The sequence below is a fragment of the Protopterus annectens genome, chromosome 13.part0 (genome assembly GCF_019279795.1).
Source record: "Protopterus annectens isolate FY-2018-M chromosome 13.part0, PAN1.0, whole genome shotgun sequence".
Taxonomy (NCBI): domain Eukaryota; kingdom Metazoa; phylum Chordata; order Ceratodontiformes; family Protopteridae; genus Protopterus; species Protopterus annectens.
Window position 1 is genome coordinate 103,860,169 of NC_056747.1, and position 15,564 is coordinate 103,875,732.

The 15,564-nt window shown below is 46.2% G+C and overlaps 1 protein-coding gene across 1 annotated transcript in view; it reads left to right on the forward strand.

Annotated features, from left to right (window-relative positions):
• Window positions 1-15,564, forward strand: part of TIMM44 (translocase of inner mitochondrial membrane 44) — a 1,268,345-nt gene that overhangs the window by 547,015 nt on the left and 705,766 nt on the right. The window lies entirely within an intron of this gene.

Consider the following 15,564-nt stretch of genomic DNA (forward strand, 5'->3'; position numbering starts at 1 on the left):
CTTTTAATTAAGCTGCATGTACTGCAGAATTGAGGACCCAATAGAGCCATCTCCTAGGTCTACATAATGTTGTGCGTCTGTTCATGGCATCCATGTTCTCCGTGGTCAGCCTGACATTGTTGCACATGAATTGGATGAGATATTTCTGCTGTCACATAAAGATATTGTTTTTCCCAGGGGAATACAATACGTGTGCAAAGCAGAAAACAAAACAGAAGAAGCTGTTAAGCAAAATCTCCACACTTTGTTGTAGGCAGTTGCCTACAGTAAAGTGTGGAGATTTTGCTTTTCGGCTTCTTCTGTTTTATTTTTGACAGGGCAGTCATCTAACTGCAATTCTAGTGTCAAAATGTGTACTGTTTTCTGTTGAGATTAGTAATGTATTCAAATGTTTTTGTGGCTATTTAGTTTAAGTAGGGGAAGTGTGTAGGTTACCCTGATGGTCTCTACCTTTGTAATCTCTGAACATGTAGCTATGATATTTAAGAAGTTGGTAAATGCTCTTCGTGTTTCACTGTTGCAGTCATCACACTTGGGTTATCTGCCTGCAGGTAGCCCTCAGTTGGCCCAAATACCAGAGACTTAGTATTTCTGCGTTGGTTGCTGTCGCTCCAGGACTTAAGTCAGGTCGTGAGGGGTATAAAAACAGGCAGCCGATGCCATTACATCAGTCTTCCTTGCCAAGGAGCTCGAAGCAGAAGCAGTTCACATGAGTGCCGGTAGGTGGCTACCTGAATTTTCATTTCCGAATTGAATCATCCTGAAGTTTTCTAAAGCTAAGTATCCCGTTGGGATCCTTTTTTCTTGCTCTAACCGATGTCAGAAAAAGTTAACAATCGTTCGCCTGTAGAAAGCAAATACCACAATGAGATTTCCATTCTTACTGTGTCACCTGTTTAGGCCCAGACCACGACGTACCTCGCTGTAGGTTTTGTGCTTTGTTCAACGCCCGAACTATTCGTCGGGCCCTTATTGTCACTAAATACTTTCGCTTTCGATCTCCGTATCCCGAAATGACTTCAGTAAGCCATCCGACTACCGATCTTATGAAAAAACATAAGGATAGACAGAGACAAGACCGCACAGGTCCAAAACTCTCGACAACACTTCCATTAAGCTAGTCATCAGTTCACCGGTACTCAGTGAGGTGCTTTCGCAGCCCCTGATGCCTGCTTCGATGGATTCGCAGGCCACTAGTGAGACCCGTTTGGAGTGCGGTATGCCGCGAGACTCTTCTTTGACTATGGAACCTGCGGATGTCTCTACCTTGGATGGGTCAAGAGCCGTTGTGCAGGCACTGGCTTCCGAGGAAGTTGTTTGCACTACCGATATTCTACACAAACTGATGACTTCATTCGTGTCTTCAGTTTTGTCAAAAACTACCGAGTTTGTAAGGCCAAGAGTACGAGCTACGCCTAAAAAACCGACAACCCAATCTCAAGCACCTGCTTCCTTGCCACAACATCAAATGCTTAAAATGGCAGAAGACCTGATTATGCTGGTTAGGGGAAGCCAGCCTTCCCCTGCTAAGAGAAAAAGAGACCTGTCCCCTGCAGCTTTAACAGTCCTAGAGTCTGACGACTCTGAGGTTTCTGAATATGAAGACATACCTTTATCTGCTTATTAGGATTCAGATGCAGAGGAATCCATTCCCTCTGCTTCACCTCTAGAGGATTTTTCTTTTGGTGAAACTCTACATACTTTAAGAGTGCATTTCCAGTGGGAATGCCAAGACTATCCTCAGTCCAGAAAGAGACTCAGAGAATTTTTAGATTTGCCACAACATAGACCTTTAGCAATACATCCAGTTCTGGATGTTGAGGATGATGTCTTTATGGAATCCAGCCTAACTCCTGATACTTTACCTCCTGCTCCTAGGAAACCAGACAGGTACTACAGAGTTCCTGACTCTCACAAATTTATTTTCAAAAATCCTACTGCTGACCCAGAGGTCATCTTCCAGGGGCCTAAAGGTATAAAAGCAACCACAGCTAACAATCCCACCCCTTTGGACAGGGATTCCAGAGCTTTAGACAGATGGGGTAAAAAAGTATACACCTCTGCAACCCTCACCATTAGGGCATTGAATTGTCGGTTTCACGTGCCGAAGTACCAGCAACATATTATGTAACTTATTAAGCAAAAATTATCTACCTTTACAGACTGTGCAGAAGATAAAGAATTATAAGAGCAAGCCAAGTCAGCAAACATACTTTGCAATGTGGCTTTGAAGCCCTAGAAGCATCCTGCAGGGCAGCAGTCACTGGTTCTGTACCGAGAAGGCATGCTTGGCTTAAGGAGCAGACCTTGCCAGACCATGTCAAGTCAAAATTACTAGACACTCCTTGGAACAAGGACAAACTGTTTAGCACCAAAGCTGAAGAGATTCTAAAAGAGATGGAAGAAAAAGCTAAATCTATGCAGACAGTCAAAGATTTCTTGCAAGTGCATCCTCCTAGATTCAGCAGGCATTGCCCCATGAAACATTGGTCCTTTCCAACCCCTTCAAGGCTATCTCAGACTAGACCCAGGGGAAACAGACCCCCCCAGACTACAGTCTCAGGGTATGCAGAGTTCTAAGCAATGGAGTGCGTCCACTTCAAAAACAGGGAGTGCTAATCCACCCCCTTATAGAAAGAATTCACAATGACTTCTCAACTCCACTCCTCTGCCCAACTGCTCGTGCCCCTAGGAGGAAACTTGCCCATCATGCAAAAAACTGGACCTCCATCACCAAAGACCGATGGGTCCTCAACATTGTATCCCAGGGGTACAAATTCTACTTCCACTCTCTGCCAACTCCAGAAGGGTTCCCAGACCTTACTCCAAACCAGTGGGCAGAGGCACAAAACCAAGTTCAGTCCCTGCTCTCCATAAGGGCAATTCATCCTGTTCCTGCAGAATAGATAGGTCAAGGGTTCTATTCCAGACTTTTCCTGGTACCGAGAACAGAGGGCACTTGGCACCCAATCCTAGATCTTTCCATTCTAAACACCTTCCTGGCGGTACCAAAATTCAAAATGCTCACCCTTCAGCAGCTTCTTCCTATGCTGTCCAAAGATGCCTGGTTAGCCACCCTAGACCTCAAAGAAAGCTATCTGCATATCCCTATCAGGGATTCATGCAGGAAATACGTACGTTTCAGGGCAGGATCTATGCATTATCAGTTCTCTGTACTTCCCTTTGGCTTATCCACTGCTCCCAGAGTTTTCACAAAATGTCTTGCTCCAGCCATTGCCTATTGCAGACAGAGGAAAATTCAAATGTACCCGTACCTGGATGACTGCTTGATTCAGACAGACAGTCAGGAGTAGCTGTTGCAGCATCTGACATTTGTAAAGAACCTTCTAACCTCCCTGGGGTTACACTATCAATGAAAATAAATCAAAACTTGTCCCCAGTCAAAAGATTGTATCCCTGGGAGCAAGCTTGGACACAGCATCCCAGGTGACATTCCTTACTCCAGAAAAACAACCCTGTCTGACAGACTACTTCACTCAAATGGCCACCAGAACCCAGCTATCTACAAGGAAAATTCTGCAGGGCCTAGGGTTCATGTCCATTGGCATCCTACTAATGCCATATGCCAGACTGCATATGAGGAAACTTCAATGGTAATTAAAAAGTCTTTGGTGCCAACATTGTCAGGACCTGGAAACCATCATACCTATCATACCTTGCCTACAGACAGTTTCTTTGGTGGGCAGCAGCATGCAACCACAACAAGGGTCTTCCCTTTACTCAACCCCATGTCGTCCAGACCCTTACCACAGATACATCAGACTATGCCTGGGGGGCACACCTGCATGACAAGTGCATTCATGGTCACTGGAGCCCAAATTAAATTCATCTGCACATGAACCAGAAAGAGATGCTAGCTGTTAAGCATGCTATAGCAGCTTTTGGATCCCTACTCTCACCAGGACCCCTGCTAATAAAAACAGACAACACCACAGTTATGTGGTAAATCAACAAGCGGGGGAACCCACTCTGCAGGCTAGCCATGGCCCTGTGGAACACGGCCCTGGACATGCATGTTTATCTGCAAGCTCAATTCCTGCCAGGCAAACAAAACTCTCTGGCAGACAGCTTAAGCAGAAATCTCCTATACCCACATGAGTGGCAATTAGAACCCAGCACCTTCAGCTTTCAAATCCAGACATGGGGACCCTAGAGGTGGACCTCTTTGCCTCCCCCTCCAATCACCAGCTCAGCAAATTCTGCACCAGGACACCTCACAGCAGGGCCTGGAAAGTGGATGCCCCATCCTTCCAGTGGGAAAACATCTCTATCTCTGCCTCTTCTCTCAAGAATATTAGTCAAGATATAAGACAGGACAGACCAAGGACAGTCCTGATTACCCCAGACTGGCCACGCCAGCACTGGTACCCACTACTGCGCAGCCCGTCACCGGTGCCATCCTGGCACCTACCCCAGATCCCAACCCTCCTCACTCAGCGGGGGGGCGTAGATCTTGCATCCACAACTGCAAACCCTGAATCTTGCAGCCTGGCTTATTCCTTGAATTCTCCTCCAGTGACCAGCCTGAGCAAGCAGGTGCTGGATGTCATTTTTGAAGCCAGAAGACCCAGTACAAGGAAATCCTATGCTGATAAGTGGAAAAGGTGTTTCTCTTGGATTCAGTCTAAAGGAGAGGACACATCACTGCCCTCCTTACCTCTAATCCTGGATTACCTAGCAGATCTACTCCACAGAGACCTATCCTTCTCCTCCATTAAGATCCATGCCTCTGCCATCTCCGCTCATTACAACACTGAACCACCTCTTTTCTCTCAACCTCTCATCAAACAGTTCCTGAGAGGGGCAAGCAACTTAAGGCCACCAAGGAGAGCACCCACCCCTGCTTGGGACCTTAACTTTGTACTGGAAAAGCTCATGCTACCCCCCTTTGAACTTGCAGCGTCAGCAGAGTTAAGGTTCCTCTCTTGGAAAACGGCCTTGCTTCTGGCCATCACTTCAGCTAGAAGAGTGTCTGAGCGGCAAGCACTTATGTCTGTGGAACCCTTCATTATTTTTTATGCCAACAGGGTCTTCCTCAGGACTAACCCTTCCTTTATGCCTAAAGTGATGTCCAGTGTGGCTCTCAGCCAATCCATCCATTTGCCTACCTTCTTCCCTAATCCTCAAAATAAAGGGAAAAAGGATCCTGCACTCCCTGGATGTGCACAGACAGCTCAGATTCTACTTGGTTAGGACTAACCCCTTCAGGAAATCTTACAGGTTACTACTCAATTTTGCACCATGGGCAGAGAGCAAGGCCATTTCAGAACAAGCAGTTTCCAAATGGATAGCACACTGTATCCGTTTCTGCTAGAAGCACCATGGGAAACCAACCCTTCAGGGGGTCAGAACACATTCCACTAGGACTACTTCTACCTCTTCAGCATTCCTCAGGGGAGTCCCTACCAGGGACATTCTGGAAGCTGCTACCTGGAGTTCTGTACACACCTTCACCAAGCATTACCATCTGCCTATCTTTTCCAAATCCAGGGCAGGTTTTGCAACAGCAGTCCTGCAGGGCAGACTAGCCAGCCCCAACTCTTCTTGACTGCCTCCACCCTTTCTTCAGCTTTGGGAATCAACCCAACTGTGATGACTGCAACAGTGAAACACGAAGAACATAGTACAGTTGTGTACAATTATCATAAATCTAGAGGTGTATTCACTGTTGCAGTCCTGGTTTCCCTCCAGCCCCCTTGTCTCTCTCTCTCTCCTGTCTGCCTATTACTCACCCCTTACAGGGGTATTGGTATTTACTTTTTACTGGTGGTGTTTTTCTCCCACCATAGCTTAGCTCCCTATTGGGGGGCTCCTGACATTTGGGGCAAGAAAAACGGATGTAATGGTGTCGGCTGCCTATGTTTATACCCCTGATGACCTGACGTCAGTCCTGGAGTGACAGCAACCGATGCAGAAATACTAAGTCTCTGGTATTCAGGCCTTATGAGGGCTACCAGCAGGCAGATAACCCAAGTGTGATGACTGCAACAGTGAATACACTCGAACATCTACATTTATGATAAGTGTACACAACTGTACTTTCTGCATTCATAGTTAATTTTTCACTACCATTTGGAGTTTTTTTTTCATTTTCTTTAAACATTTCATACTTTGTATTTTTGAAGGAATGCAACATGCATATAACATCAAGAGTTTCATTAAATTATTCAGAAGAAAACACATTCAGAAACCGGAAAAATAAAAAAAAATCTACTGTTCATCTGTCACTTTATCTTATTGCTAATAATCTGTTTTGAGAATTTACTTCATATACTCAAGGAAAAAATTACTAATGGTAAGGTGGCAAGGACTGGTGTAGTATTTTGAGACCTGGCGGTAGGGTTTTGGACAGAGTGCACGTACCGGATGGGATTTGCACTGGACAGGGAGGGTCAGAGTAGTAACTTATTTGTTCCTCAGTGAAAGAAGAGGCTAACAAACGCTCCACCATGAATATACATTTCCACATGTTAAGCCACGGCGAATGTACAATCTGAAGTAGTTTACTTCATTTGGTCTTCAACCTGTGGGAATACGGATCCGTATCGGATCCGAGCTGGCAACAATTACTAGCAACAGCACCGAGCTCCAGACTCCTCCCCTTACCCATAATACACCTCCACTGCCTTCCATCCCCAGATCTTGTTTGCTGCGATTTGTAAAACATCATGTCTCTAGAGCTCCAGCTAGCAGGGTGATTCTGATTGTAAGTTTTTCTAAATTTTCTGTTACTTTTAGCCGTTTCAGGTTAATATAGGTACCCTTTCTCCCCTCCCATCACTTTGGCTTTGAGTGTAGGTTTGTAGTTGTAGTTAATTTAGAGTAGTTTGCCTGTCATGCCCCTCCCCCCCTTAGTCAGTGTAGTGTGATGAGTGGGTATGTTATTACTCTAAAGAAAGAAAGTTTTTTGGTCTGTCTCGCTCTTTTTTTAAGGCTTCTTGTTTGATAGTATGGCTGACAAGCTTATCTTTAAGCGCTGCACAGAGTGTGGCCATAAGCTCTCCCCAGCAGATGGCCACACTCTGTGTGTGTTGTGCTTAAGTGTGGCTCACCTTAATGTGGAGTGCTCCATTTGTGCGGGGTTCAATCCCCGAGCTTTGAAGGATAGAAAGGCCAAGTTGGCCCTCAAACGTCTTCTGCTGGCCACTGATCCTACTTCCTCATTTCCATCTTCATCTTCAGTCACAGCGGCTGTTGTGGCTGCCTCTCCCGCTTCTCTCCCTCTGGCTTCCCCTCCCTCCCAGGCTGGGACTCAAACTCCTGCATCTAAGCCTGTGGTAGCAGAGCAGAGGAGAGGTAGAGAACAGGAGAGAGAGTCAAAGACGAAGGAAAAGAGGAAGAGGTCCCTGGACCTCTCGTCCCTGAGCAAGTCTGCATGGACCCGTGACTCCTTCGGCTCTGGTCTCCCAGGTTCTCCCCGGAGCCGGCGGAGGCATGCTCAGTCTCCCAGGCCTCGGTTCCCGACCGGCCAGGTCAGAGGCCGTGGCCTCGTCTTGATCGACCCATTCTTTATTGGACATGAATCTGGATAAGATGATGAGGTGTTTTATCTGTACACAGATCCAGATGGGGGTCTTGCCAGCCCCCCCTCCCTCAGGAGGGGGGTGCTTGCTTCCCTTTTTCAGCCCATTTCTCCTTCCCTGATCCAACCTTCGGCTTCAGAGTTCTCTGATCCGAGGTTGACCTTGGTCAGGGTGTTGCGCCGACAGTCCTTGTGTCCTCGATGCCGACAGCTGCCTGGAGCATTTTGGATCCGACCAGTTCTGATCCGAGCCGCTCTCTGAGCCGGAGCCTGGGTGTCAATTTCCAAGGGAGTGGAACCTTTTCCATCGGCTCTGACATTGTCGGGCCAAGTTTCCTCCCTTGGAGCTCCGTCCACTTCGAGTCTGGCTCTGATTCTCGCATCAGATCCGGGGAGACTGGCCTCCTTATTGGCTTCCCAGGAGGTCCGCTCTCCTTCGGCATTCAGTGTGGTAGAACGGGTCCTCTCTATCAGATCGAGGCCCCTGACCACCCCCTTGGACTCTGCCCAGACCCCCTCAGCTCTGCCTACAGTCCCCATTGTCTTACCAGAGGGACAACCTGTGCCCAAAGAGCCCCAGACGGTTCCCCCAGAGGAACAGATAACTTGTGAGCGCTCCCCAGAGAGCCCCATGGGAGAGATGCCTCGCAAGCATACGTGCAAGAGGACGCACTTGGACTCCCCCTGAGTCCTTAACTGAGGATGCAGATTTAGATGATGGGGAGGGCTCCCCAAGATCACCTCCTGACGATGTCTCCTTTGGAGACATCATGGAGATCCTGTGCCAGCGGGGAGGTTGGTCTGCCCCCAAGCCCTCCTCTGATGAGTCTGTGTTTCTGGAGGCTTTTGGCACGAGCCCATCTACGTCTTGGGTTTCCCCTCCCATGGATCCTTTAGTGAATTTATAGGTTCATAAGTTCCTTTAGTGAATTTGATCACCTCGCAGGCGTGGATGGCACCAGATAGCGTGGAGCCGATCCCCAAGTGCTCCTATAAGGTTCTGAGTCCCCCTATTGACTGGCCTTCCTGGAACAAGGGCTCCCCGGTGGACGCCATGGTGGTAGCAGCAGCCATGAAGAATGAACTATCTCAGGAAAGTTTCTCGGTCCACCATCCTGACTGAAAGTCACGGATGATGGACCGCCTAGGGAAGTGGGTGTATGCTTCAGCTACCTTTTCAATAAGGGCGCTGAACTACTTGGCCCATGTCACGAGACTCCAACGCAACCTAGTGAAAGAGCTGGAGGAGTCCCCATCCAAGTCCATGTTGCAGGAGGACAAGGCTTTGTTCTTCGCAGAAATGGCCACTCTGAGAGCAGTATCAAATTACGTCCATGCAAGGAGCAGCTAGGGCGGCTGGGTCTGGCGTGTCTGTGAGGCGTAACGCCTGGCTCAAGTTGTGCCAATTCACCGAATCCTTTAAGGCGTCCTTTGCCAGTGCCCCTTATGAAGGCTCTACTCTTTTTGGTAAGGTCGTCAAGGAGACACTAGTCCAGAGTGAGAAGGACGGGAAGACACTGTCTGCCATTGGGATCTGCTTCTCTAACCCTCAAAGGTCCTTTTTCCAGAACCAGAGAGGATAAAAGAAGATTTTGTTCAGAAGTCTCAGTATTCCCTGAACACTCAGGACTCAAATGAATCTATAGCTTTCCCAGTATCAATCCTTACAAATTGATCCATTCTCAAAAACAAGGTCCCTCAACTGTGGATAATTTCCCATGTAATCCCACTTCATAAAGGGGGGCCTTCCACAGAACTGACAGACTATCGGCCAAGTGCTATTCCTTAACCTCTTTCTAAGCTACTCGAAAGGTGTATTCGTCTCCAGGTCATGAAATTCTTACTAACAAATAACCTTCTCGCAAACTCTCAGCATGAGTTTTGCCTATCACGTAGTACCACTACAGCTCTCTTATCTTTCACTAATACCGTAAACCATCACAGGAGTAACAACAACATTGTATCTGCCATCTTTCTAGACCTATCAAAAGATTTTGATATGGAGTCCCATTCCAAACTAATAGATGTACTAACTGAACTATCCTTCTCACCATCTGCACAGCATGGTTTCATAAGTATTTTTCTGGCCATCAACAATCTGTTCTATGGCAGGGTGACCTACCTCCACGCCTTCATTTATCCATTGGTGTCCCGCAAGGATCTATCTTGGGCCCCCTCCTTTTCTCCCGCTTTACTAATAATCTACACACAGCTACTACACATGGTTATATAATATGGAATGCAGATGATTCAACACTTATCTGTGCTGCCACTTCTCTGTCAACTCTTCATTCTCAAACACAGTAATCTTTCTCTTCTGTTGAAACATGGTTAGCCAATGCCCATCTAATCCTGAAACCAAGCAATACTAAATTATTACTCTTCCAACCTAACAAGACATCTATCTCATGCCCAGCATTTAACATAATAGCCAAAGACAATACTGTGATCTCCCTGACAACCCATACAAAGCTTCTTGGGGTGGAAATAGACAATACCCTAAAATTTGACTTGCATGTCTTCCTAACTATAAAAAAGTCCATAAGAATCTTGGAAGTCTATATAGGCACAAAAGGTTCCTGACCACAATGGCCAAAATTATATTAGCACAAAACCATCTGCTCTCCACTCTACTATATGCGTCTCCAATTTTAACTAATATAAGGAAAACTGACTTATCTACGCTAGAAGCATGTTATAAGTTTGCATCTGACTGCCCATGTAGAACACATCATTGTACAGCTTTAAGGATATTAGACTGGCTTGAGCTTCCCAGCATTATTCTTTACAACCAACTCTCTCTAACTCACAAAATTGTAATACAACCAGCTAGAACCCCAGCACTACAAAATCTCATTCTAGAACCCCAGCACTACAAAATCTCATTCTTCCTTACAGTTTTGGCAGACCACTTCGCTCTAACAAGAAGAACTTACTCACCGCCTCCAAGGCCAACAACACTGCAGGAGAATCTTTATTTTCTAACTATATATCTCGTATATGGATCTCCCTTCCTAACTCCATTCTCTCAATCTCATCCACTAGCCACTTTAAGCCATCACTTAAAGCTTATCTAAAAAATAAGTGGCTATGTTCCTGTACTAACCCCTCATGAGTGCTCTGATACATCACAGTATACCCAAAACATATCCAACGTCTCCCCCGGTGTTTAATCCTTTATTCCTACCGACCTGTCTTAACCTTATATCTTGGCATAAGTCATACCTACAAATAGTACTAGCAGTGTTCATAGCCTAGGTTTTGTTGTCAAGATGTAACAAATTTGTATGTTATGTATACTACATTTTGTTTATTTTATACTTTATTGATTATTGTAATGTGTGCATGAAAATTTACTGTAGCTCATGAATCTTTTCTCCCCGGGCCACTGCTGAAAAAGGACCTGTGTCCAGTTGGACTTTCCCGGTAAACAAATGTTTAATTAATTAATTAGTTAATTAATTAATTAATTAATTAATTAATTAATTAATTAATTAATTAATTAATTAAAAATAAAGTTAAGCAAGCATCCCCTGTCTGGGCATAACTTTTTAGCAAATGAGAGAAGTGAGATGGATTTAATTTTTTAGTATAAAGGTTTATCAGGCAAAAAAGCCTTATGAGAGGCTGTTCATGTACCTACATGTTACAGATCTAGGCTTGTACACACATTTTTCAAAATGTTAAACCATTTGGGTTTTAAAAAACTGAAGGTGTTTTCTTTCAGGAAGTGCATTCTGTCTTCTCACGTGACTGTTTTGAAAGAAATCCCTCTTCAGTCTTGTTGAGATATGCTTTGTTCTCCTGTTCATGTGTTTTTCATCTCTCTCTTGTGCTGAACAAGCTAGCCATCAAGTTGCTTCGACTGGTCCTGCTGTAAGAGTTCACAGTACTACTGTACCTGGGCTGGGAGTGCTGTGGTGGTCTGCAGGGTGGAAAGGAGAAACATGGAGTTGTACAAACTGGCAGTGTCATGCACTTTAGTATAGTACACGGGTGAATTTTGATATATTGTAACTGGGCAGTGCTACTTAACATCATGTCCTTCACCATGGAGTTGTACAGCCTGGCAGTGTTGTGCACTTTGGCATAGTACACTGGTGAATTGTGATATGCTGCAACTGGACAGTGCTACTTATGTCCATCACCATGGAGTTGTACGGCCTGGCAGTGTTGTGCACTTTGGCATAGTACATTGGTGAATTGCGATATGCTGTAACTGAGCAGTGCTACTTATGTCCATCACCATGGAGTTGTACAGCCTGGCAGTGTTGTGCACTTTGGCATAGTACACTGGTGAATTGTGATATACTGTAACCGGGCAGTGCTACTTATGTCCAGTACCATGGAGTTGTACAGCCTGGCAGTGTTGTGCACTTCGGCATAGTACACTGGTGAATTGTGATATGCTGTAACTGGGCAGTGCTACTTATGTCCAGCACCATGGAGTTGTACGGCCTGGCAGTGTCGTGCACTTTGGCATTGTACACTGGTGAATTGTGATGTGCTATTACTGGGTAGTGCTACTTAACATAATGTCCAGCACCATGGACTTGTACAGCCTGGCAGTGTCATGCACTTTGGCATAGTACACTGTTGAATTGTGATATGCTGTAACTGGGCAGTGCTACTTATGTCCATCACCATGGAGTTGTACAGCCTGGCAGTGTTGTGCACTTTGGCATAGTACACTGGTGAATTGTGATATGCTGTAATTGGGCAGTGCTACTTATGTCCATCACCATGGAGTTGTACAGCCTGGCAGTGTTGTGCACTTTGGCATAGTACACTGGTGAATTGTGATATGCTGTATGTCCATCACCATGGAGTTGTACAGCCTGGCAGTGTTGTGCACTTTGACACAGTACACTGGTGAATTGTGATATGCTATTACTGGGTAATGCTACTTAATATCATGTCCAGCACCATGGAATTGTACAGCCTGGTAGTGTCATGCACTTTGCCATAGTACACTGGTGAATTGTGATGATCTGTTACTGGATAATGCTACTTAACATCCTGTCCAGCACCACTTGTAACATCAGATGTTTTATAGTCCTATCTCGCCTTCATTCTTACTGATGTGATCGGAGCCGATCCTCGGCTCCGACTCAGCCTGTTTTCAAGCTTGAAGTCTTCTAGTTGACTCGTGGCTAGCTAGGTATTCCATGGTGCACCAGTACAATCCCCAGATCTCGTTTGCCACGTTGACGAGTTTGATGTGCTTCTTCTTGGCCGTGGCCAGGTCTTACACATTTTGTTCAAGAAATTTGGATAAATCTTCTGTTTTCACTTTTTGATTTCACTTTTTGATAGTGTGATATAGCTATAGTTAGTGTAGTGTTTGCAGTTTGAATAGTTAGCGTTTATTAGAACGCTTTTTGTGTGCATTTTCTTTAAGTACAGTTGGCCGTTGGCCTTATAGTATTTAGTATCCTGTGTGCCAGTTTTCACTTGGTTTATATACATTATATAGACACATATAACTGTATTCATACCTTTGATATTTGTAGTTGTAGGCGCCTTTTGATCTTAATTTAGGCTGTGTGCGCTTGTTTAGATACCAAGTAATAATTTTTTGGGGAGCTTTCCGCTTGCTGATATTTCCTGTTTTTGGTGTTGCAGACAGAACGAGGTTCTGTTGACCTCGTTCTTTGTGTTTTTTACAAATTCAACTGTATTGCTGTTCTGTTGTGTGTGCAAGTCTCTCTACTTGTTTCTCTACCCTCTAGGTCCGTTTTTCATTAGAAGACCCAGTTTCCCTGTCTTTCCTACCTGGGCTAGGCCCGTTTAAGTTAGAGGACCTAGTCCTCGTGGTTTCTTTACCGGTTCCTGTAGGGCTGGGCCCATTTAAGTTAGAGGAACTAGTCCTCCCACTTTCGTGTGTGTGTGTGTGTGTGTGCGTTCTTCTTCTGTGAGATGTCTAAGGAAGGCAAGGACCATAAGCCATCTGGCTTTAAAAAATGCATAAAATGTTCACAGATGTCGTCCATAACGGATGGCCAAGTAACTCTGTTTACTGTCTTGGGGCCATCCACTTACAGGAAACTTGCTTATTTTGCACTCTTTTAGTGCTACGGTGTTGCAAGAAAGAAAAAATAAGCTCATTCTAAAAGGTCTCCTAAAGCCTTCTTTCGAGGAAGATCTGGCTAGCTCTTCCTCCTCTGCCAGATCTCAGGGATCTAAAAAGGAAAAGTCCAAATCCTCTAAGAGCCCCTCCCCGGTGCCGGCTTGTGTCTCGGAGCCGCCTCTTTAAATTGATAAGTCTGACACAATTACTGTCTCATCGGCCCCACTGAGTTCGGAGCCGATCGAGAGTTTTACTAATGTGGTTACAGTGTCAGCACCAAGTAGTTCGGATCCAACCACTGAGAGTATTCAACGGAGCCTGTCTATGGGCCCTTTACCAGTCTCCCCTACATTGAAGTCACCCATACTGCAGAGATCCTGTTCTCCTGCTCTGTCCTCCAGGTCTTCCAGGAGTTTATCGGAAAAAGATGTGGCGAGGGTAGTGCTGAGACTCCTGAAGTCATCTGCCTTACCTAAATAATTGTTGGCTCCGACCCAGTTGGTTCCGGGGCCAATTGAGTCCATCTCCCCTTCGTGATTCCTCCTTCGAGCCATGCTGGTCTTTCGGAGCTGGAGTGTTTTGTACCACTGGTGGAACCCTCGACGCCAGCTCCCCCCCCCCGAGGTTGTTTCGGAGCAGGGTTCCACTCCGACACTGTCAGTGCCGTCCATGGTGTCTAGGAGTCGAAGCTCTGCTCTTGGCCCCGACAGGGACACCTGGAACCAAACCTCTTTGTTTCAGAGCCTTCTTCTTGGCATGTCGGCGAGGGTGAGCTCGGACCCTACGTCTGTCTCAGAGCCAATGGCTCTGGAACCTATGGCATCCTCTGTCTCCTCGGAGCCAAGGAGGCCTTAGGAGCTGGAGAGGTCGGCATTCGAGATGATGAGGAGTGTGCTGTCCCGATCATCAGGTCCTACCAGGGGTACCGATACTCTCCCTCTAAGGTACCTACTTCTGTCTCAGCTCCTACTCTCTCTCTCCTGACAGCAAAGCCCCCCCATCCTCAGGAGCCACTGGCTGGTGGCCACCAATCTTCCGAGACCTCCCTGGAATATCCTTCCGAGGAGCCCCCATGGAAGAGAACATGCAAGAGGAAGCATGTAGACTCCCAGGATGAGTCTCTTACCTTGGACACTGACCTCGAGGAGTCAGAAGGGCCCCCCAAGTCATCCTCTGATGATGTCTCCTTCGTAGACATCCTGGAAATCCTTAAGCAGAGGTGCGGCTGACCCACTGTCACCCCTTCTGATGAGGAGTTAATGTACCTGAAGGCTTTTGGGTCTCAACCTTCAGCCTCTTAGGTGTCTCCACTTTTCAACGAACTGATGGAGCTAGTTAGTCGGAAGGTGTGGGATACTTCTGATGCCATAGAGCCAGTCCCCAGGAGACCAGATAAGTTTCTTTCTGCGCCCAGGGAAAAGGTGGTGGCAGCAGCGGCCACTAAGGAGGAGCTAGTGGAAACTATTTCTTCTGTTCATCTGCCGAATTAGGAGTCTCGAACGGTGAACAGATACGGGAAGCGTATCTTCTCGTCTGCGGCATTTACTCTTAGATCGCTGAACTACCTTACACACTTCACGAGGCTTCAGAGAGCTCTCCTTAAGAAATTAGGAGATTCTTTACAAAGTACATGTATTGAGGGAATCCCTGACACGGTGTCTGCACAGTTGTCCACCTTGAACTCTATTGTCAACACATCCATGAGGCTTATCTCGTATGCAGCCGATGGAGCGAGTAGAGCAGCGGGTTCATGAATTTCCCTAAAACGTCATTCCTGGATGCATTTGTGTAATTTTGCAGAACCGTTCGAGTCTACCTTTACCAATGCCCCCTTTGATGGTTCTTCATTATTTGGACTCAAGGTAAAGGACACAATCACCCGGTGCAAGCAAGAAGGAAAAACACTCTCTGTCGTGAGAGTACGTTTTACTGTCCCCTCTAGACCATGCCC